Source organism: Aquarana catesbeiana, linkage group LG10 (assembly GCF_042186555.1).
Source record: "Aquarana catesbeiana isolate 2022-GZ linkage group LG10, ASM4218655v1, whole genome shotgun sequence".
NCBI lineage: Eukaryota > Metazoa > Chordata > Amphibia > Anura > Ranidae > Aquarana > Aquarana catesbeiana.
In genome coordinates this window covers 175,201,309-175,226,911 of record NC_133333.1, presented here as the reverse complement: position 1 = coordinate 175,226,911, position 25,603 = coordinate 175,201,309, and the positions used below count along the sequence as shown (strand labels likewise).

General features: G+C 41.3%; 1 long non-coding RNA gene across 1 annotated transcript; it reads left to right on the top strand.

Moving 5' to 3' along the window:
• Window positions 1-4,815: 4,815 nt before the first annotated feature.
• Window positions 4,816-18,150, top strand: LOC141111046 (uncharacterized). Its single transcript, XR_012236366.1, has 3 exons — window positions 4,816-4,934; window positions 12,475-12,605; window positions 17,985-18,150. It is a non-coding gene; the product is annotated as an uncharacterized lncRNA (long non-coding RNA).
• The last annotated feature ends 7,453 nt before the right edge of the window (window positions 18,151-25,603 follow it).

The window sequence follows — 25,603 nt, the reverse complement described above, 5'->3', positions numbered from 1 at the left end:
GAGTGCATGAGCATCATGGGAAATGTAGTTCCAAAACATCTGGGGTGCCAAGGTTCGCCATCACTGCCCTAGAGAATAAAATGGTGGGTGTTGCAATTTTTTATGTCACAGTATTTGCATAGCAGTTTTTTCAAATGCAATTCTGTTTGGGTAACACTTTACCACCTGCACTATAGCTGAAAGATGGCTACAGCGCAGCTCTTCAGTTCTTAGAGGACACCCTCTAAGAACCGCACCTGCTGTGCACCCTGTGACCACTGTGTCCTTTGGACACAGCTTGTCACAGATCGCGGTAAAGGGCCAATTACAGCTGGTCACATGTAAACATACTTGCCGGTTATCGGCTTTCTTTCCTCGCACACTGTCTCTGTGTGAGGAAAGGAGAGCCAATAATTGACAGGGCACACAGGGGGGAGATCTACCAACACTGGAACACTCAGAATCTGGTGCAGTTGTGAATGGTAGCCAATAAGCTTCTAACTTCAGCTTGTTCAGTTAAGCTTTGGCAATAAAACCAGAAAGCTGATTGGTTTGTATGCAGAGCTGCGCCAGTTTTAGTAAATAACCTCCAGTGAGTAAATTATTGGCACTGATAATCAGTGCAGCCCTATCAGTGCAGGTCATCAGTGCCCCAGTGATGATTAAATACCACCAAAAAAAGCTCTATCTGTCTTAAAAAATTCTGAAAATTTCATATGGGTACAGCGTTGCATGAATGCGCAATTGTCATTAAAAATGTGACAGCGCTGAAAGCTAAAAATTGGCCTCGGCAGGAAGGGGGTGAAAGTGCCCGGTATTGAAGTGGTTAATGAATTTAATGCACAAAAACACAATATAACAGCCAATTGTTTGGTAAAATATAAAAGATGATGTTATGCAGAGTAAATAGTTACCAAACATGTCACATTTTAATATGGAAGGGTGAAAAAATATGTACATTATATTATCCATAGGCGACGCTTTTAAAGCCTTTACAGGTTACCAGTTTAGACTTACACAAGATGTCTGGTGCTAGAATTATTACTCTCAATCTGACGTTTGTGGTGGTACCTCACATGCGTGGTACAATCGGTGTTTACATACCGACGTGCTCATTCTCCTATGCTCGGGAGCACAGTGGAACGGGGCAATTTAAAGGGGTTTTTTGTTTTATTACTTATTTTATTCAAATTTTTTTATTTTTATACCGTCTCTCTGAAATTTTTTGATTGATTTTATTGCTATCACAAGGAATGTAAACTTCTTCCCTTGTTAAAGCAATAAAGCATGACAGGTCCTCTTTACTGAGACATCTGGGGTCTATTAGACCCCAGATCTTTCATCTGCCCTTTAAAGCATTTGATCAAAGTAAGATCATTTTGAACAGATGCTTTTCCAGTCCAAAAATGGATTGTTTGCATTTTGCCCAAACCAGAAGTGACAAAATACTCTCAGGCTCCTTTCACATGGGCGGACGGATCAGGTCCGCCTGTCAGTTTTTCCGGCAGGCCCAATTGAACCATCAATTGCCCTCCATGGATCTGATCCAATCCTGTCCTATCTACTAAAAACAGACAGATGAGGGGTCCGCTATCCATCTGTATGGCGGATCAGATCGAATGACAGTCGGATGTAAATGGACAGGTGATGCATTTACATCCAACTGCCCATAGAGGACAGAGGGCCATGTCTGTGTCTTCTCTGCATCAGCGAAGCGGACACAGACCTGTCATCAGCCTGCACAGCGGGGATTAGTGAAAATATTCCCCGCCGAGCTGGCCATGTGAAAGATCCCTTAGACCACAGAGATAATCGGGGATGTTCCAGTCCCTTATCAGCTCTTTGGTAAGCTGGTAAAACTCACTAGGGAGTTCACACAAAGGAAGCAATACAAAGAGAACAGGATACTTTAACACACGCATATGGTAGAACAGGAATATGACATGTTGGGGTAACATACTCTTGTGGCTGTGTATGGATTTTTCTTGGAGAATAAAGATAAAATTTAGTACAACTTTAAGAGTTGGTGCCCTGGAACAAGCATCGAAAATCAGATCACTCGATTTGCAAATTTGTTTCCGCTGGGTTCACACCTATGCAAATTGGATGTGGGAATTCGCCTAGCAGGTGAATGTGACCGGCTCTCTATGGAGCCGGTTCACATGTCTCCGGGGCGGCTGTGGAGTGCATTGCACAGAAACGCTGTGCGTCTTTGCCTCGGTTTCAGGGCTGAATTCAGGCAAAGATTCTGCCCTGATTCGTCCCTGAAACGGTGAACAGGGACGGGCAGCGTTGTTGGGCGATCCGCGGCCGGTTTAGGTGTGAACCAAGCCTTAGTGTCTGACTACAGCTGGCCATATGCTATTCAAATTTCAGCTAGATCTTCATAAACTGGTCCTAATTTGCTAAGTGGGTGGCCCTGTCAGCTCCTACCCATAGGTGTGCGCAGCCTATTGCATTAGGGTGTGCACCTCAAAGCTCAAACACATATGCGTTTGTGACATATTACCCGACCTCTTCCCCGCTCGTAATCCTGAAACAGTAGGGGGGGGGGCACACAGGGGGACCTGGGTAGCAGAAAGAAGAGGAACTGGGACAAGATGGGTGGCATATATTGGTACCGATCCTCTGTATTTTCCTCCTGTGGCAGCTGAATGTCTGCAAGAGGGAGAGGAGAAGAAGCCTACTTTCAGCTGCTACAGATTGGTTCAAAACATTTCCACTCCCCGACGCCTATCCTGTCCAGGTTCTGGGGGTCTGCATGTAAGGATCGCGGCTTTACTGTCACCTGTCCACGACTGACTGGTTGCCAACTCCAGGATTAGGGTGTGCCCAGGCACACCTGGCACCCCCCTTGCGCACGCCTATGCTCCTACCTAACAAATCCTGGAAAACTGTCAGCCTAACAGTGGCTGAATTCAATCAGATGCAGCCACTGTTGGGGCAGGTTGGTATTCTGTCAGAATACAATAACGCAACGGAGGAATTCATCCATCAATGCTGTGTATGGTCATCTGTATTTCTCCTGCAGGCTGAACAAGAGAAATTGTTCAATTTTCCCATTACTTTAAACAGAGATGATGGAGAATAATCCCTGCCAGCTTTTGTATTCTGACAACATGCACCTGCAGCTGTCAGAATACCCAAATAGACAACAGACAAATGTTGACTGAAAGAGCAACTTTTGTCAATTTAGGGTGGTGCCGACAAGGCCAATCACAGAAAGAACTTGCTCCAGTTATGCAGGAATTTGCAAAAAAGAAAAAATATTTCATGTATGGCCAGCTGTTGAAAGCACTGATTTTTTTGGAAAAGTATAATCCGCCTTTTGCAAAAATGTGATACTTACACACACCCACATTAGTAATATAAAAATGTGCATTTATTACATTTTTGCATTAACCACTTAAGGAACGGAAGGATTTGCTCCCTTAATCACCAGGCCATTTTTTGCGATACGCCACTGCGTCGCTTTAATTGACAATTGCGCAGTCGTGCGACGCTGTACCCAAACAAATTTTTGCTATAATAAATATCTAAAAAAATATTTAAAAAATTACTTCAATAAATACATTTCTTCATCAGTTTAGGCCAATATGTATTTTACATATTTTTGGTAAACAAAAATGCAATAAGTGTATATTATTTGGTTTGTGGAAAAGTTATAGCGTCTACAAAACAGGGGATAGATTTATGGCATTTTTATTATTTATTTATTTTTTACTAGTAATGTCGGCGATCTGTGTTTTTTAGCGGGATTGCGGCGGATAGATCGGATACTTTTGACACTTTTTTTGGACCAGTGACATTTATACAGCGATCAGAGCTAAAAATAGCCACTGATTACTGTATAAATGACACTGGCAAGGAAGGGGTTAACACTAGGGGGCGATCAAGGGGGTTAAGTGTTCCCTAGGGAGGTGTTTCTAACTGTGTAGTGACTGGAGGAGGAGAGAGATCACTGTTCCTGATCACTAGGATCACTAGTTTGTTTACATACACAGATTCCTGTTCTGGCTCTATGTGGAATGATTGCGGGTGCTGGCCACGCTCATCGGCTCCGACGTCGTGCCGCGGGCGCGCCCCCTATCCCTCTTAAAGCGGCCAATGTACAACTATGGTGATTTGTGCAGCCGTGCCAATCTGTCACATTATAATGATGGCGGCTGGTCGGCAAGTGGTTAAAGCCTGCAGAGCATTGCAACCGTGATCAGTGCATCATGGGTGCGGAATGAAAGACATCTAGCAGGTTCCTCCATCTACAGAAGGGGAGTAGATTGATGAACCCCCCTTACCGGGCTACTGTATTCTAACAGCTGCTAGCGCCGACTGTCAGCGTATCCGGACAATGCTGATTGGCTGTAGGTACTGTTCTGCCAACAATTTTTAGCCCAGCTTCTTTACCAAAGGTCAACCTGATAACCAAACTTTGTTGAGCTGGCAAGGCCACCCGCTGCTAGAATTTCAGCCGATTCCTCTGAAAAGGCCTAAATTCAAGCAGTGTATGGCCAGCTCCACCTTTCTTTTCACTTGACTTTTTTAGCAAAAGCTGGGTGGGAAATAGTCGGCTGAACAGTGATGCATTCAAGAAGATGGAGGCAATGGCTCTTCAGAAAGCTGTGGGTACTGGCTGTTAGAATACAATAGCCATCCCGGTATTTAGCATGGATGGAGGAATCTACGCATGTTTGGCTATTTATTAACTTCAAAAAGTCAACAAAAAGGAAGTCAGACTATGTGCCTCATATAGATAAACTAAAAAAAGAATCTTGTGATTTCTGGTGAAGTAACACTATCCTTCTGTGTCTTGTAGTGACGCTGACGTTGTTGGGAGGAACCATTGGCACTGCAGGGGGCACATGAGATCGACATTCCCAGAAGTGTTGTTTCAAAACAGATTTGGTGGACGATTCCTTAGTAACAGATTAGCGTTTGATGGCACTGCAGCAGTAGTCGTAAGTATTTATATTCTTCTTTTCAAGTAACGTCTGTATATAGAATAATATTTTGGTGGCAGGGTCACTTGAAGCTCCCAGACCTAATCTGTTAGATTTGTATAAAAATAAAATGGGGGAGGGGCAGTCAAGAGTTAATGCACATTTATACTCTACTAAAAAGGATGCAAGAACTTTTCTTCTTCATATTTTTTTTTTTTTACTTTTCCATGTTTTTATTTGTATTTGGCTTTTTCTTTGCATACGTTTTCATTTGCATAGTTCTGCTTTTACTATGTATAGCATTGGTGACGTCCTTGTCATGCTCCATAGAAGGGAACTCACAGTGAGGTTCCTCCCTTTGATATTTTTGTCCTAGGGATAGCTTCATGAAATGTATACTGCATTGTTTTGCGGTATAATAAATGATGCTGTTCCAAATTTGTTCAGGATGTGTTCTGCAGGAAGGCTCTAGTGCATACCACTACACAAAATAAACATTGTGTGGCCCATGGCCTGGAGGTCAGCAGAATTCCTGACATCTCCTCTGTATACAGCAGAGAGACGAAGCAGAGACACGGAAGTCCTAGTATCCAATGCAGACATTAAATGGGTTGTTTCTTTTGGGTGATCACGTGAAGATTTGCCAGTCTGTTATAAGCAATCAAAATTACTGATTGTGAAACACAGAAATCCATTCTGCAAAATACAATTTGAAGCCAAATAGAAAATGATAAAATATGGTCAGCTAAGGCGCTGAAACAATTCTTGATAGGTATAATCTTTAATGCCCCGTACACACGGTCGGAATCTCCGACAGAAAAAGTCCGATGGATGCTTTTTATCGTATATTCCGACCGTGTGTATGCCGTGTGTGTGTGTATCGGACTTTTTACGTCCAAAATTCAGACGGACTTAGATAGAGAACATGTTCTATATTTTTCCGATGGAACAAATTCCTATCGGGAAAACCGCTCGTCTGTATGCTGTTCCGACGTACCAAAAATGACACATGCTCTGAAACAAGTGCGAGACGTCATACGCGTTGTGCCGTCGTACATGTTGTACGTCACCGCGTTCTTGACGGTCGGAATTTGGTGTGATCGTGTGTATGCAAGACAGCTTGAGCGGAATTCCATCGGAAAAACCTTCAGAGTTTATTCCGACGACAAAACCGGTCGTGTGTACACGGCATGAAGACCATTTACACTGTTGCACTTTGATGGCTAAAACGCATGTTCCCAATTTTCCCATCGTAAAAATAGTATCTATTCCCATCTCAGTGCGGCAGTGCATTGTGTTTTTAAAAATACAAGCCGTCCATTTTTTTTCCTGCATTTTAATTTTAAAAGGCCCATAGAAGTCAATAGGAGTGCATCAAAATGCATAAAACTTGTTTCAAAGCATTTGATGTGTTGGCAACATGCATTATTAAGGCTTGGTCAATGGCTGTTAACCACTTCAGCTCTGGAAGCTTTTACCCACTTCCTGACCAGGCCATTCTTTGCGATACGGCACTGTGTTGCTTTACCTGACAATTGTGCGGTCGTGCAACGTTGTAACTAAATAAAATTGTTGTCTTTTTTTCCCCCCACAAATAGAACTTGCTATTGGTGGTATTTGATCACCTCTGCTGGGGTTTTTTTTGCACTATAAACAAGAAAAGACCGACAATTTTGAAAAAAATATATATATTTTTTACTTTCTGCTACAAAACATATCCAATAAAAAAATCAAATTTATTCACCAATGTGTATTCTGCTACATATTTTTGGTAAAACAAATCCCAATAAGCATATATTGATTGGTTTGCGCAAAAGTTATAGTATCTGCAAACTATGGGATAGATTTATGGTCTTTTTATTTTTTTTCATTGTTTTTACTGGTAATGGCGGCAATCAGCGATTTTTTGCGGGACTGCAACATTGCGTGGAGAAATATGACACTAAGTGACACTTTTTGGGGACCAGTGACACCAATGCAGTAATCAGTGCTAAAAAAAATGCAGGGAATGGGAATGGATTAACATCAGGGGCAATCAAAGGGTTAAGTGTGCTCCTAGGGAATGCTTGCTAACTGTGTGGGGGATGCTGACACTGGAGGAAAACAGAGATCCGTGTTTTTAGCAGTGTAATTATGTATATACCATAACTGGCCGATGGCCGATGGCCCCGGGAAGCTGGAAATCACTGTTGTAGACACCACAACTCCAGTGATCTCAATCAGGATGCAATCAGGATCCTGTGCCAAGCGGCTGCCCTGCTACATTATGAACTGGTCAGCACAGGCACCATTCAAAGAATGCTTTGCATTCTTGAAATTAATGCAAACATTCTCTGATTGGATGAGGTGGAGAGTGTTGCATCACCGACTTGCCTCTCCACCTCATCCAATTAGAGAATGCTTTGCATTCATTCAATATTCGGAAAGCATTATCTGAATGGCGTGGCTGTTCAGCATGCGACCTGAAAATAAGTGTAGATCACTGGAATAGTGACATTGGCCAGGTATTTTCCCCACAAATAGAGCTTTCTTTTGGTGGTATTTGATCATCTCTGTGGTTTTTATTTTTTGCGCTATAAACAAAAAAAGAGCGACAATTTTGAAAGAAAACACAATATTTTGTACTTTTTGCTATAATAAATATCCCCATTTTTTTTTAAAAAAAAGCACATTTTTCTCAGTTATATTTTTGGTAAAAAAAAAATCGCAATAAGCATATATTGATTGCTTTGCGCAAAAGTTATAGTGTCTACAAAATAGGGGATATTTTTATAGCATTTTTTAAAAATTTTTTTTCTACTAGTAATGGTGGCGATCTGCGATTTTTATCGTGACTGTGACATTATGGCAGACACATCGGACAATTTTGACACATTTATGGGACCATTGGCATTAATACAGCGATCAGTGCTATAAAAATGCACTGATTACTGTAAAAATGTCACTGGCAGTGAAGGGGTTAACACTAGGGGGCGATCAAGGGGTTAATTGTGTTCCCTAATGTGTGTTTTAACTGAAGGGGCGGGGACTGACTAGGGGAGATGACAGATCTCTGTTCATACTGACAGACGATCTGTCACTTCTACCCTCAGAGAACTGGTATCTCTGTGTTTATACACAGAGATCCCGGTTCTCACCGTGTTACGAGCGATCACGGGAGCCCGACGATCATCGAGACTCCGGGGGCGAGCAGCGGACTCATGCGCGCCCCTAGTGGCCTCCTTAGGAACCGACGTAACACAACGGCGATTCGCCTGCCTGTGCCATTCTGCTGCAGTACAACTGTGGCAGCTGGTCGGCAAGCGGTTAAATTAAATTCAAATTCTAAAATATCACAATGCAATGGGAACATATATTTATTAATGTTTCCACCCTAGAAATTCACTACTTTCACCTAAAATTCACCCCTAAGACTCCGTTAGAAAGTGGGAGAATCTTGGATAAACGTTATGTGGATCTGGGGTGAAAACATTGATCAAAAGACCTTATAATAAGGGTTTGTAGCAAGAGCAAGCGTTGGGTCTTATGTTGAGTTACCAAAATTCTCTATATCTGTAGACTATAGCTATTGGGTTTCCCAGTGTGTATAAATTTACACGTGGTATGGAAATTAGATGGTAAGTTCGTGCACAAGGACTGTTGTTAATGAATAAACACTTGTTGATTGTACAGTTTAGCAAACAAAGTATAATATTGTATAAAGAGCTGACCTTATTTCCCAGACCTTGCATTGTCTTCTGTCAGAAAACAAATCCATTAGACCCCTTTCACACTGCCAGCGGGCCGCGTCAGCCGTAAAGCGCCGCTAGCTTTAGTAACACTTTACCGTTTTAGCGGCCCTTTTTGGCCACTAGTAGGGCGCTTTTAACCTCCACTAGCAGCCGAAGAAAGGGTTAAATGTGCCTGAAGAGCACCGCTGCCACTTTGCAGGCGCTTCGGGAACGGTGCCCTTTCATTTCAATGGGCAGGGGCGATGAGGAGCGGTGTATACACCGCTCCTAAAATGCGGCTTGCAGGACTTTTTCTAACGTCCTGCAAGTGCACCGATCCAGTGTGAAAGCACTCGGGCTTTCACACTGGGGCTGCAGGGGAGGCGTTTTTCAGGCACTTTACATGCGCTATTTTTAGCCCCTTAGTGCCTGAAAAACACCTCCAGTGTTAAAGGGGTCTTTGTGCTGTTAAAACATTGTTCATAGTAAGAATCTGAAATATACATATTTAGCCAAGACTGTTGTGTTTTTTTGTTTTTTTGTTTTTGTTTGTTTGTTAGTTTGTTTTTATTGTACCTACTGAACCTTCTATATCTATACTATACCAGGACTAAACCAATTGCAGGTGCCAAGTATTTACAGTAACTAAGAAACAACTAGATTGTCTGACACTTTCATACTGTTGTCAGTGAAACCACATCACATCCCAGCCTTAAAAAGTGCCTGCTGACAGATATAACTAAGGGACTAGATCTTGAATTCTACATGAATTTACCAACCCCTGGTAGTACATGATGGGGTACTCTACACCAGTGTTTTCAGTCAAGGCACCCTTTAAAATTATAGGCAATCTCAAGTCAATGCACCCTTTAAAATTATGGACAGCCTCAAGGCACCCCATTCTAAAATGTAAAAAAACCCCATTCTAATAGTTGTACATAATGCAACATCCACACATAAGACACCCAACGTTAGAGGTGATTTATTCTTCTAAAGCAAATACACTTTTACACACTGGTACTGACTAGTATTTCTTTGTTTCGCTTCTCCCTCAATTCTCTCCATCAGTCAGCTAATGTGACCCAAATGCTGAGGGAGAGGAGCACAGAAGGGTCAAATAAGGATGCTGTGGAGGCAACAGACATCCTCCTTATCAACTGATAACGTCATTAGTTGTTAGGATGCCTAGAAAGTCTTAATGGAGCATAATGAAAACCCATGGCTTTGTGTAATTAAAAGGCAGACTTGATACACCTGTTGGCTTGTATACAATTTTTGATACATTTTTAGGCATTTTGCCAAGGCACCCCAGGGTACCTGGGCACCCTGGTTGAAAAAGTCTGCTCTGCACCAACACAACCCTAGTTTCTGTGAACTATGAGGATGCAATACTAGATTACAGCTTTAGTACCATCTGCTGGTAGACTTTGGTATGTGCAGATCTTTAAGTCAAAGCTAATGACAGTATATGGATACATTACACAAAAGAAAAGCTGTAAAACCAGCTGATGAGTACAAACAAAAGAAACATTATCCCCATGTTGGTGTTCGTTTAATTGGACAAATTACAGCAAACAGCTGTTTTAAATGTTGGGCCATTTTAAGTAAGTCTTTCATACCTGTAAACCTTTAGATCATAAGCTCTCACAAGCAGGACCTTCCTAACCCTCTTGTTTTTAATTGAATTGTAACTGTACTCCTTCCCTTTATTCCCTGTATTTTGTAAAGTACTGCACAAGCTACTGGCACTTTATAAATCCTGTATAATAATTAAACTGACAGCAGGTTTTAAAAGCAGGCACCTACAGTTGTCTGTTACTGTATGTAGAGCTCAACACTGATGAAGAAGGTCACATTCCAGCCCTAACCTTCTGTACCTGGTCAGTGAGATTGCCTATCAACCTGGCCAATGGCAAAGTGTAGAAGACCTGGTGCTCAACATCCTCCATTGAAGTCAAGACATCCCACAAAGTTTCAAAGTTTTATAGCTGCTGGGGCCCTCCATTAACTATGCATAGGGGAGTTTAGGAGCATGCTTTTAAAGCCAGCTAAAAATAAATAAATAAATAAATAAATAAATAACTTGTATAACAAGTTTACATTATTGATATCTGGTGGAGATGTATGTGAAACATGGTGCATACATGCATTTACCAAAAGGAATGTGATACGGGTATTATTGCCCTGGGCCTACTGCACTCTGAGTCCTAGGGACTTACTGAGCAATAGATGGAATTGGGGGAAAAATTATAATGAACACTAGGTATTTTGCATATAACGAGGGCTCAAAAATTCAAAAACTCATTTTGGAGTAGAGGGACCATTGGTCCTCAAGGGAAAATGTTCAGCCTGGAAGAGGGGGATACAACCAAGTGGCCCTTTCATGGCAGGAACAGATTCCTTTGCGCCATACAAAGCGTACCTTTTCATATCCTCCATCATCAGTTTTCTTTGGAGCTTTTGGCATTCAATCTTGGCATATGATCTTAGAGCCACAAAGGAAGTTGATGCTGGATGAGTTCCCTCTGCCAGACGGTGTGATCACATGTCTGAACGGGGCCAGATAGCTATATAACACCCACCATGTGTCGCGGACTGCGCATCCCACTCTGACTGATATTTGAATAATTAAGTATCTCTACTGAGGACCACCAGCCCAGCATTCTGTATCTTGTTAGTACTGGCCCAGAGAGCACATGCCCCCCAGCCCAGCCCTCCTGCTAGTCACAGAGGTAAGTAAGCTTACAGCATAATCTATATTCATTTTCAGTATTGAGTGAACTTAGCCTTTTATTCCAACTGGAATGCGCCCATAATAAAACTGGCAGGCTAAAAGAACTAGATGGTTTTCTCAGATGGTTTTCTCACTTCCCATAAAAAATCTGTATTTCTGTCTATGAATGAACATCCAAGTTAATAATGACAGTCAAGTACTCGTACTGCTTTTTCCCTTCTGTACAAATGTACTTGGATTCCAGTCACTCTCCCAGAGACAATAATCTATTTAAGAACAATCACTTATCATATGCCGCATATTGTTTGGTCCATAATGCCGGAAGATACACCATCTGCTGACTGATCAACAATATTCAAATCAGAATTGTAACAGCAGAGGCCTATGAATTAGGTTCCTAAAAAACCCCATTAACATGCAGCTTAGTAGACCCATATTTTTCGACATTGCTCATGTGCCAGACACTACATTGGACACATATGTTTGGTTGCCGATTACCTTCATATTCAACTGTTCTTATACAGAATGTACACCATTGTGTGTGTACACTCAAACTACTCATCAGATCAAATAGCAAAGGGTGTTGTCTTGCATTCAGAATTTGAAGGGTTACTAAACAGGAAAAGTTTGGCACTTTCTTCAATCAAATGACCCAACATCATTAATGGGCAAGAAGGGATCACCCCTTATATCAGAAACCCCCTCTATAGTCTACCACAGGCAACATCTTTAGTACTTTGTATGATTGTAATTTATCTTGCCTTTGTTTAGTTATATATAGAACATCAGGAGGAAGTACAATCAGTCTGTGTTGGACTTCCAAGAGGTCATAGGTGCTTCTATAGCCACAGGGCCAGTTTGTACCTTCCCCCAATAAAGCAATGTATTAAAGCCAACTCATGTTTTTATGTCATGTGAACAGACTTTAGATTTAAGAACTGACTTGTTTTTATTTTTTTATTTTCATTTTTAACAAATACACATGACATGAATATGGTTCAGAAATAAGGGGATTGACATTTTCTAAACAGTCAGTTCGCTGTTTAAAATGACAGATAATGCCCAGCATGCTGAACAATTTTTCATTTTTTTTTCTGCAAATATTTTGCTTTAGAAGAGAAGAGATGTCTGGAATGTCAGTGCGTCACAGCTTTAAGCTAAAAACCTTTCTTGATGAGTCAGAATTGCCAGTTCCAAGAAGATTGTATCCCTCATGCCCCCAGCTGGTAACACTGAATATTACAGGTTAGTTAAAATGCTAAGTTTCTACGGTTATTTAACCACTAGCCGACCTGCCACCGTCATTATATTGTGGCAGGTTGGCTCTCCTGGGCAAATCGCCATAGCTGTACGTCGGCCCTTTAAATAGACTTAACAGGCGCACTCCCTCCACATGACGTAGGAGCTGATGCACATGCCCGGCGGCCGTGATGTCCACCGGGCACCCGCGATCGCACCTGAGAGAGAGAGAACAGGGGATCTGTCAATGCAAACAGACAGATCCCTGTTCTGTCAGGGAGAGGAGAGAGATCTGCTGTTTGTAGTGATTAGAAACAGCAATTTCTCTCTACTCCCAGTCACTACACTGCCCCCCCACAGTTAGAAACACCTCCCTAGGGAACACTTAACCCCTTGGTCGCCCCCCAGTGTTAACCCCTTCCCTGCCGGTGACATTTATACAGTAATTAGTGGCTATTTTTAGCTCTGATCGCTATATAAATGTCACTGGTCCCAAAAAAAGTGTTAAAAGTGTCCGATCTGTCCACCGCAATGTCGCAGTCCCACTAAAAATCGCAGATCGCCGCCATTACTAGTAAAAAAAAATAATAATAAAAAAATGCCATAAATCTGTCCCCTATTTTGTAGACGCTATAACTTTTGCGCAAACCAATCAATATACGCTTATTGTGATTTTTTTTTACCAAAAAAATATGTAGAAGAATACATATTGGCCTAAACTGATGAATACATTTTTTAAAAATTTTTTGGGGATATTTTTTATAGCAAAATAAAAAATATTGTTTTTTTTTTTTTCAAAATTGTCGCTCTTTTTTTGTTTATAGCACAAAAAATAAAAAACGCAGAGGTGATCAAATACCACCAAAAGAAAGTTCTATTTGTGGGAAAAAAAGGACGTCAGTTTTGTTTGGGTACAGCATCGCACGACCAATTGTCAGTTTAAGCGACGCAGTGCCGTATCGCAAAAAATGGCCTGGTGATTAAGGGGGCAAATCCTTCCAGGGCTGAAGTGGTTAAACAAGAACAGTCCACACTGCGCACCATCTATGGAGCCTATAACAAAGGGGGTACTGCCTTGCTGCGTTTTTTCAGTGGCATTTGACTAATAATTCTGGATAACATGACTACCTACAGGTATACTGTATAATGCAGTCTTCTAGCGGACTAAATATTATTATATTGTTATACAATTTCACTGCTCATAGTACTTTTACTGCTTTGATAGATTAAAGTGATTGTAAAGGATCTTTTTTTTTTTTTTTTTTTTTTTTTTAATAACAAACATTTTTTACTTACCTGCTCTGCGCAATGATTTTTTGATTTCTTCTGGGGTCCCCCCCTCTCCAGTGCCCGTCATAGCAAGCCGTGTGCAATAGGGGATCTCATGTGGGCTCAATACTGAGCCGGCTCAGTGCATTCATAGACACAGAGCTCAGCTCGGCCCCACCCCCAATTCCCCACCACTGGCTGTGATTGACAGCAGCTGCTGTCTATGATTCAATGAGGAGGGAGAGAGCCTCTCCTCTCTTGCACACCACTGGATCAAGCTCAGGTAAGAATAAAGGGGGGGGGGGAGCTGCATGCAGAAGGTTTTTACCTTCATGCACAGATTGCACTGAGGTAAAAAACCTTTGGCTTTTACAACCACTTTAACTCCTGACAATTGTGTATTTAAAGTATATGTGAACCCTTACCTTGGAAAAACAACCCATTCAGTTTCAAATAGAAATGAAAGGCAAAAAAAATTTGTATACATATAAAAAAATACATTAGAATTACATTTTTTTCCCCTTTGTTATAAGTTATCACATACCCTCTGTTCTCAGTTGCATAAGGAGCTTGGAGAGCTAAGGCAGGAGAAACAGCAGCACACTGGTCTTCCCAGTGAATGGAGGAGAGCAGGCTGAGTTTCCAGCACAGCCAGAAAACTGACCAAACCATGCTCTCATGCGTGGTCAGTTTTTAATAGGAAAGCAGAGGGACTGGCAGGAACACCAGGTATTTCACATAAACACAAACTACTTTTCACTTACCCTTTCAAGTACATGGTACAGCAGGCACATATCAGGAGTACGAAATGTTGGGTTAACACATTCTTTAATAAAAGAAAAGTTTAAATGTATTTTTGCATACAGCTAATATAAGTACCTGAATCTGTTTGATATTATTTTTCTACACAACAGCACTCAGACTAAGCAATGAATGGGCAGCAATGCTCCTATATTGTCCAATTTAGGGTGAACATGCTGAATTTCCTGGAACTGAAGTCAGAGTAGAAAAAAAATGTGTGTATGGGTGACTGCTGCATTAGAATAGAACTGTTAGTTTTTTCACCCCCAACAGTACAGTAAGCATCAAACTTCCAGCGCTGACACTTTACAGTTCTGACTCTCATAGAGAGCTTACAGTAATGACTGTCAGTCACTTATATTCCACCTCCTCCATTCCTAAAACAGCTTGTATTCTTTTCACAGAATGCAAGGCATTTTTTAAATGAACGAGGGAAGGGGAGTGGTGGATGCCCATTACAATCTCCCCTCATCCAATCACAAAATGCCCTGTGTTCTGTGAAAGGTTTTAAGAATGGAGGAGGTGGTGTATGAGCAGCCCACTGTCATTACTGCATGCTCTGTATGAGAGCAGGAACTGTAAAGTGTTAGCAGTAAAAATTCTGCATTTGGCATACTGCCGGTAATGAATGAAACTAAGAGCTCTAACTAATGCAGCAGCCATCCCCACATGGGACATACAAAAATAGAAGTAATTTCCTGAAGTTCAGCTTTAACCACAGTAGGGCCTCATGCACGCAGATGTATGAATTTATGCTCAAAATATACCAGAATTATTTCTTCAAGAACTTGGCAAAAAATGCCTCCAATGTTGTGTACATATGCCCGTTTATGTACGCATGGCGTTGAGCGTAAATGCATTCTGCAATATTAATTCATTCAGGCCATTGGAATACGTTTACGAGCATACATGTAAGTTTATGTATGACTGATCTTTGGTGTGTTTTTTTTTTTCTGCTTGTAATGGCCATGGCATGGTACGATTGTTGGACAACCGAGCGTCTGATTTTGGTCAAAAGGGCTTACTAATGTTACACAAATTGTCGTGCCTCAAACACGAACGTAGTGATGTACTACGAGGATATTCAGCTCTTGAGCGCCACCCTTTGGGCCCCTCCTGCTAATTTTGTGTTTGGTGAGCATTGATTCCGAGCATGCGTGTTTGTACTTTCGACTTTTGTGTGACGGATTTGTGTACTGACCATCTAAAAATCTGACGTGAAGCTGACGTTTGACGAAAATTTACTAGCCTGTCATCCAACATTTGTTGGCGAAAATTGGAAAACAATTGTTGAAAGGCGCGTACTAACGGTAAGAACTTCGGACAACAGCATGTCAAACGACAACCCCCTTCTGATTTTCATACCGCGTGTACGAGGCTTAACACCCCATACACACGATTAGATTTTCTGCAGAGTGTTGTCTTCAGTAAAGATGAGCTCTGGCGTGTTCGTACACTCCACGTGCAGAGCCTGCCAAGAAGTCGGGGCTGCGCTGGGCTAATCACAGGCAGTGAGACATTTTCCCGATGTGCGGCTGCAGAGATCGGGAAATGTCTCACTGCCTGTGATTAGCGCAGTGCCGTGCCAACTTCTTGGCGGGCTCTGCACGTGGAGTGTGCGAACAAGCCAGAGCTCATCTTTAGTCTTCAGATTTACCACGACCGTGTAATATGAGGTCAAACCTTAAGCGTTTCAATTTGTATGCAATCAGGCAGGCCCGTGCACTACATGGTTTTGGTAAATCTGAAGACAAAAATCTGCAGAAAATCTAATAGTGTGTATGGGGTCTAACATTGAGGTGTGTTTACAGGCATACAAAAAAAAATAAATGCTGGACGCTTGTATAAGTGGTGTTTTTTTAAGCCATGTGTGCATGAGCTCTAAAGAAATTGAGGTCACCAGCTTAACTGCACTGTTTGGCAGGAGTACCTGGATCATAAGACTGGATGAACAGAATTGCTTTAGCAGGAAGACCGTTCACATATATGCGTTTCATTTATGTATTGTGCCTGTATTTCAGCTTTAAGACAGAGGCTGAGCTGCAAGGAGGCCCCATAATTATGTGGATCACCATCATGTATAGACAAATGAACAGGGTAATCACATAGCTAAGGAATCCAGCTGTAAGAGAATGACATCTTCATTACCGGCTTGTAGGAAAGGGCAGAGATACAAACTGAAAATCTAAAATCTTCAATTGCTTGTCTATCTGAACTGAAAAACTAGTTTTGGGTGATGTTTGCATTAAAATAATATGTTATTTTAAATGAGATTGTCACAAACAGCAAAGTGTGCTGGTATTTGTAGTTCTCTGACATCTGAAAGCTAAAATGACAATTCAGTTCTTTGCAGCTATTCACTAAAGTAGTTCACTATTCTTTGTGTTCTACAAAAGGCTATAAGATCAGTATCCTTCACATTATAAATCTGCTAGTATGCCAAGTGCGAGGTCACTTTCACTAAATGCAAACAATTTCTAAGCCCAGCTTTTTGTGAGTTCAAAACTTTCTAAACACAATAGCACAAACAACAGAAAACAACATCGAGCGGAGCTAATGCCATTCCCAAAGTGTTAGCAGCTGTGTTAGAGACCTTAATAAACCTTTTGTAAGCTTTTAGTGAATAATTCTAAAAAACCAAAGCATTGTGCAGGCATGAGGTGACAATCGCCCAGTGTGGCCATTTTTAGATTGCACAGTGGTTTCATGTCTCTACTGGTGGGCAGATGCTTGGCATTCTCTTGGGAGTAACCAATCACTAATATAAGCAATCACTAATATCCTCATATCCATGACATAAGCAGTGCTGGCAGGTAAAATAAGAAAAAAAAAAATACACAAAGGCTTTCACTCTTGAGGTAAGCTTATCAGCCATCCACGCTGGATCGCTTTTCAGAGGGCAGTATAGTGGAGGTTAGCCCCTTTTCACACCGCTGCAACTTGTCGTGCGATTTGACAGTTCCAAATCACACAAAAAGTCGAACCCCATTGCCGGCAATGGAACCATTCATATCACCGCGACTCATGTTGCAGCGATTATGAAAAAAAGTTCCTTCACTACTTTTTACTGATTTCACTGTGACTTATTTGCATAGACTTGTGTTAAATGAAGTCACAAGCCGCAACGAAATCGGAGATCCAAATTGCAGCTTTGAAAACATGCTGAAGTCGTGTGATTTCAAAGCCGCACTGGTGTGAGCCCGGGCTTAACAGGTGTTTAGGAGGCGTTTCTGCTGTCTCCCAATGCCTGTTTTTTTCTTCTTTTTTTTTTTTACATATTTTATTTAATTGCTGAACTTCAATTTTACATTGCAGGACCACACCGTAACTACGAGCCAAACGTTGTGATTCACACTGCGCAAGTTTGACAGTCGGGGCAGCTGGAGTTAAAAATGACGCGGCGGCAGCAGTATGTGTACAGCCCTGTCAGGCTGTAATGTTAGGACTTGGTCACAGGAACATTGAAGACAGTAATATTTTAATGGATAGATATAATTAATTTTCTAGATTTATATACTATACATCTATATTACACCATCACATCACATTTTCCGTTTTGTTGCCCTCATGGGTACCAATGTTACAACTTATTGTTTATATAATTCAGTAATAATATCCTGATGTTGCTAATATAGTCCATGGTGGCTGTAACTATGGGACAAACTGATACACGTTTATTGATCCATTGCATTTGTGAACACAGACATTGCAAAGGACACCCCTTGTTCCACTTCTACGTTCACTTATGACACTCCTTCCATTCGCTTTGGAAAAGACCTGATTCTTTCGGGAAGGAAATTTTCTGGTTGCTGTGTCTGTGAGCCCTCCCTCTTTCACTTTAGCAGTAGCTAGACAGGCTAGCCCTTTCAGCTGGCTCTGCAGAGTCAATGGTGGGATGTCTCTTGTGTCTTCTAGTAAGTGCGGGGGAAAGTCTCTTATAGCTTTATTAAAATAAACGGCTGCCTGGCATGGATGCTACACGGAAATGTAAGGTCTGATGGATATACACAATTACCTAGCATGCAACCTAGATACTGACACTTGCTATTTTCTGCATAGATATACGATGACAAAAGGATTTCAATAATACCGGAAAATATACCAGATAAATCAGGGCTCTGGCTTGACAGGCCTTCCACTGCCAATAAAAACTTGATGAGAGTGAATTTAAATTTTACTCTGGAAAGAAATGACAATTTGCTTTAGGACCCATTCACACCTGCCATTCTTGTGAATTGCTTTAGTGCAGACTCATTTACACACATTGTGTCATGCGTTAATGTGTGTTGTGAAAGGGCCTGTTTACACTTGCGGTGTATTATTGCACATGCATTAAGGCGTGTCATCATAACTCCCAACTATCCCTGATTTCGAGGGACTGTCCCTGATTTGGAGCAATGTCCCTCTGTCCCTCTTTCCTCCTCATTTGTCCCTCATTTTGGTCTGATCTATATAGTTGTATATCAAATGCACTTTTTATCTTTCAAAAAGTGTTTCCCAGTGCTAAACCTTTCATCCAATTTCTAAATTTCTGCCTTGGTAAATTTTAAAAGCCAATATAAAGGAATAGTAGTGGTAAAAAAAAGCCCTTGTGGATTTAATGAACCTTTTTTTGGGTTAATTCTCCTTTAAGGGGGTGTGGCAGGAGGCGTGTCCTATGCCTACATACATTTGCTAGTAGGTGTCACTCATTCCCATCTCAAAATGTTGGGAGGTATGGTATTATGCCGCATGTTAACATAGGCTGCATTAGGACAGCCTTTTAAAATCAATGCATGAAAATATCCCAAGGATTGAACACGTAACAAAATTTGTGATGGGATGCAGCACAGTATGGAGCATTGCGGAGTTGCACCACAAGGCTTTAAAGCATGCGATGTGCATTGCAGTAACTCGTGGGCCCCCCGTAACATATAGATGTAAATAGGCCATTAACCACTTGAAGTCCAGCCTTTTTCTGACATTTGTTGCTTACAAGTTAAAATCTGTTTTTTTTTTGCTAGAAAATTACTTAGAACTCCCAAACATTATATATAGAGACCCTAGAGAATAAAATGGCAGTTGTTGCAATATTTTATGTCACACAGTATTTGTGCAGCAATCTTTCAATTTTTTTGGAAAAAATACACTTTAATGAATAAAAACAAAATTAAAAAATGTGTATAATGTGAACAATGATGTTACGCAGAGTAAATAGATACCTAACATGTCATGCTTTAAAATTGTGCATACTCGCGGAATGGCGACAAACTACGGTATTTAAAAATCTACTACACCCGAGATCCGATTAAAGCAGATTCTGGCTTTGTTCGAGTCTCTGGCCAGCTGGCGGATGTACTGGCTGGTTGCTCGGGTCTCTCGATGGGGCAGTTGAGCCCGGTCAAGTGGCGGAAGGCGGCAGGAGGGGGGACGTCCCCTCCCACCGCTTGTAGTAACAGCCAAGAGGCTGCTTAGCTGCATCAGTTAGTATTACAAGAGAGCAGACCATCAGCTCTAAAAAATGGTACCCGGGTGCTGCCTGCAGATGCAGGCATCACTCCAGTACAACCACTTGAAGCCAAATGACCTACAGGTGCGTGATCTGGCAGCAAGTGATTAAGGCAGGCTAATTATTTTGAATGGGATGCCAATGTACTGGAATAGACAAAAGCCCATACATGCATAATTTTTTCTGATGCAACGCACAAAGCATGGTAGTGCGTTACGGTGCATTCTAGTGCGCTGACACATGTGCCAGAGTTGTGCTGCTTAAAGTGTTACTAAACCCACAACAGTAAAATCAGTCTGTATAGGCAGTAATGCTTGTTATACTTGTCTGCATTGTGTAAATAGGCTGTTAGAGCCTGTCTTCTCTGATCCTCCCCTTCTTCCACTGTCCCCAATCCATCTCCTGATAGAACAGAGCCTTGGGGGCACACTGCACATGTTCAGCTTGGTGTGTATTGCTAGAGAGTTGTTTTTTCTTTTCTTAGGAGGGTGCATTTGATCAGCACAGGACCAATCGGCACTGCCCAGACAGAGGGTCAGGGGTCCTTCAGCCTCATAGGACAGTCAGAGTAGAATGAAAACTCATCTTACAAGCTTTAACCAGACACTAATGGAAGTAACAAGACTGCTATATACTACTGATGAGAAAAGGTATTTAGCAGTTTATATTTACTAAAATAATTGCATTTTCATATTCTGTGTACTATGGGAGACCAGATATAGTGAATGCAGAGTCCTGGGTTTAGTAACGCTTTAAGTGTGTTGGTGTGCCATTCAAAATAAAAGGCAACAAAACACGCTAGCACTTGTAACATGTGTTGCATTAACACCCCTTCCTGCAATGCACTGAATTGGATAAGTGTAAACAGGGTCTTAACCACTTGCCTACCGCCGCATGTACATTTACATCGGCAGAATGGCACGGCTGGGCAAATGGGCGTACCTGAAAATCCCTTTGAATTTCCCACCTTGCCGGCGCGTGTGCGCCCCCGTCGCGTGCTCCGTGATCGCTCCCACGGGTTCCACGGACTCGATGTCCACCGGTCTCTCGGCGATCGTGTCACGGACAGGTAGAACGGGGAGATGCTTTTGTAAACAAAGCATTCCCCGTTCTGCCTAGAGACAGGACAGTGATCTACTGCTCTCTGTCATCGAGAGCAGTGATCACTGTGCTGTGTGTTGAAGCCCAGCCCCCTAACAATTAGAATCACTCCCTAGGACACACTTAACCCCTTCACTACCCCCTAGTGGTTAACTCCTTCACTGCCAATGTCATTTACACAGTAATAAATGCATTTTTATTGCACTGATCGCTGTATAAATGACAGTGGTCCCCAAATAGTGTAAAAAATGTCTGGTGTGTCCACCATAATGTCGCAGTCAGGATAAAAAACGCAGATCACCGCCATTGCTAAAAAAAAAATAATGATAAAAATGCCATAAAACTATCCCCTTTGTTGTAAACGCTATACATTTTGCGCAAATCAATCAACATATGCTTATTGCAATTTTTTACCAAAAATATGTAGAAGAATACATATTGGCCTAAACTGAGGAAAAAAAATTGTTTTTTTATATATTTTTGGGGGATATTTAATACAGCAAAAAGTAAAAAATATTGCGTTTTTTTTCAAAATTGTCGCTTTTTTGTTTATAGCGCAAAAAATAAAAATCACAGAGATGATCAAATACCACCAAAAGAAAGCTCTATTTTTGGGAAAAAAAGGACATCAATTTTGTTTCGGTACAATGTCGCATGGCCACACAACTGTCAGTTAAAGCGACGCAGTGCCGAATCGCAAAAAATGGCCCGGTCATTCTACAGCCAAATCATCCGGGGCTGAAGTGGTTAAAGTGACCCAGTTGCTGGCAAAAAAGTTAAAACTATAAGCATCTGTAAAAAGGACAATTTATACTTACCTTGTCTGGCACCCCTTCATGAAATCTCTGCAGCAGAATGGATATTCCATGAATAGGTGCCGGATTGGGTATAAAAAAATGTCTCTTGCTTAACAGTTGCTGTTCATTTTTAATTGTCTTTATGTCTGTGACAGGGTCCCATTAAGAAAAAAATAACCCTTTATTAATCTTGCAATACTTTTGTGATTAATGATTTAGAAGAGAAATGGACAGTTTTCAAATCCCTGTATGGGACATCGCCACCAAAACTGATTTTTCATATTTTTGATAGTGGGATCATATGCTGGCTGATTCCCTCTGGAACGCTAATGACAAAAGTTCCTTGCTAGAATTTCTAGTTTCTTCAAAATTCCAGAGCCGTTCCAAAGCCCTGTGATGATTTCACCATATTTTTTATATTATAGAACAAACAGATATCTATGGAATCCAGCTGACAGGCTGATACCATCATTCTGGCTGGGTGGGAGGGGACAGAGACACAAACAGCTATTATAAGGAATTCCTACTACTTGAGTCACCAAGAAAGATTCCAACTACATCTGTATTATCAGTTTTGGCTGGAGTTCGCTTATAAAGTCCAACCCTAGCCAAACCTTTTTGTTTTGAATAAAACAAGGAAGGGTTTTAAAGCCAAACTCTTGGTGTGCTTTGTGCATTTCTTCAACATCTGTGCAATAATCCTGTGTGAAAATGTACCTCTGTGCAGGAGCTTCCTGTAATAAAGACCAATGACTGCTGCTCTCTCTTCTTGTGCAGGATGACTGGTCTTCTCTATGCCCCCTCTTGTAGTTTTCTACAGACAGCCTGCAGTGGGTGGAGCTGTTGGGCTCCTCCCAAAGTTCTGCTCTGTGAGCAGGCTTTCTATAGCACACAAAGCGGATTTATATTGTGGCACATCAGGAATATATTTCAATGAAAGTTTTTGTGCCTAGAGTTTGGCTTTAAATGCTTTGTGTCCCCTTTTGGGGTCTTGTCACCTGGATAGGATGTGAGGGTAAAACTCCCTGATGTGAACATAGACAGCAATAAAATTCTAAAGGTATATGCTACCATTTCTTTTTTCATAATTTAACTTGATCTATCACAACATCATTGATTATAATATTAATGTTGTCACCAAACGTCAGTTATTATTCCTTATTGATATTCTTATTTTATTCTTGTTATAATCGTGATTTATTGATGTAGTTTTTTTGTGTTATATAGTTTCTCTTAGGATTCTTCAAATGTTACATACTATTTTTGTGAATGGTATAATTGTAAATAATAATTCTGGGGATGACTTATTACTATACATGATTTCTTCGCCTTTTTTATTTCTTTTTAGCATTATTGATCTTGTCATGTTATATGAACTCTTTGTCTTTTCCATAAAGAAGGGTGAGCTTTGGTGCCCTCAAATTCAGGTAGTGGTTGGCCAGTATTCGTAATGACAGCTTCGTCAATGAATTGTAAAAATGAAGAGCCTTCGCGCTACTGTGATGTGTTCAAACTAGTCTAATATAAGACTAAAAATTGTAAAAAGTAGTGAAAAAAGAAAAGAACCACCATAAAATTGTGGAAAAATAATCAAAGTGCGTAATGCGCAATTAAAGTGCAATCGAAAACAGTGAGAGACTGTCTGCAGCAGGATCTGATAGCATTCACATCACACTCATGAATACATAAATCAAATAATGATCCTGCGCTACAGCAATAAAGATAAAGTGCAAAAAGTGCCCAATAAATACGGTTAATAAATGGTGTACAATTGATTAATTAATGAACTAGTACATCGATCCAGGGGCATCAAAAGATAAATAAACAAATACTGTAACTAAAAGTCAATGTGGTGATTATCTCCTATTCAGGCATTTTTCTAATTAATGTCCAAAATGCCCTGATGAAGTCACGTGATGACGTAACGCGTAGGGAGAGGCCGGAGGTTGAGTAAATACTGGAAGTGACATGAGAACGGCGTTCAAACGCCACGTGATCTGATTTTTAAGCTTGTTATTGTTTTTATTGATGTAAGAGTCCAGCTTGTCTATTGAATAAAAGCATTTTACATTTTGAACATACTACACCACTGGAGTTCTCTTTTTCTCCCATCCCTTCCCTACTCTCTCCCCCCCCTCCCCTGGGAGTACGAGAGCATTACGAGGATGTGGATTTGAAGCTTCCATTCAAGTTTAACATTAATTGGAACGGAGGACCCCCTGGTGGTAGATGTCGGAATAGCGGAGTAGATTCTTTTTACAGAAATATATGCTGTTTATTCAAGAAATTAAAGTGAGAGTTCTGTGAGCTCATTGATGGGATTTTATACATCTCACCCTTAAGATGTGCGGTTTGTTTAAATCTACTTTGAAGGAGCATTTTGGACATTAATTAGAAAAATGCCTGAATAGGAGATAATCACCACATTGACTTTTAGATATTTGTTTAATTATCTTTTGATGCCCCTGGATCGATGTACTAGTTCATTAATTAATCAATTGTACACCATTTATTAACCATATTTATTGGGCACTTTTTGCACTTTATCTTTATTGCTGTAGTGCGGGAGCATTATTTGATTTATGTACAATGGCGACCCTAGGGGGGGGGGCCAGAGGGGGCCCTGACCCCCCCAACATTATGCTGTGCCCCACCATGTGCCCCCCCCCCCAAAAAAAAAAATTTTTTTTTTTTTTTTTTTTACAAAAAATCAATGTCTAAGAGGGAGAGAGTCCCCAGTCAGCTCCTGTGGGTGATTCCTCCCCCCTCCCCTGCTCGCTGACACTGCATAATGCGAGCGTTCACACAACCACGGCCGCCTGATCTGCTCCTTCACCTGCATCCTCATTGGCAGGGAGAAGAGCGAGTTGCAGGAAGGACTCCACCAGGACTTTCAGTTACTGAAAAAACAGACTGATTTCTCCCGTCCTTAGGACAGGAGGACCAGCCTGTAAATTCCAAGAGATGCCAGACCAGAGCTGTCAATAGCAGGGGCAGGACAGCAAGAGGAGGCTGGGGAACCCCACAGTGGCAGAACACCAGGGCCCGGAGGCAAAACAACCTTTGCAACCCTGATAGTTCTCCCACTGCTTTGGATCCTTATATTTTCTTGATATGCTGGTGACATATATCTCTTGTTTTCTGCCACCCTGGGGGACCCCAATACAGTAGGAAGGGAGCTCACTGCAGAACATGTGAAAGGGCCCGTTGTGGGGTTGTAGTAAAGGGCCCCAGGATATATATATATATATATATATATATATATATATATATATATATATATGCATTTTATAGTTGCCCCCCTACTTTTGTCCCTGTCCCCCCATGTGCCCCCCCCCTAAATTTGAAAGCTGGAGACGCCACTGTTTATGTATTCGTCAATGAATTGCTCCATCAGTATCTGGGAGAGACCCAATCAGTTTACTCTTGGTGGAAGTGCGTTGCATCTGTGATTGAAATCATGACAGCGTCCTCTTCTTTCTTCAGCAGGAGCAGGAGGAAGGCATTCTTCCCAACTAAGCAGAACTCATGTAATGACATGAGCACTA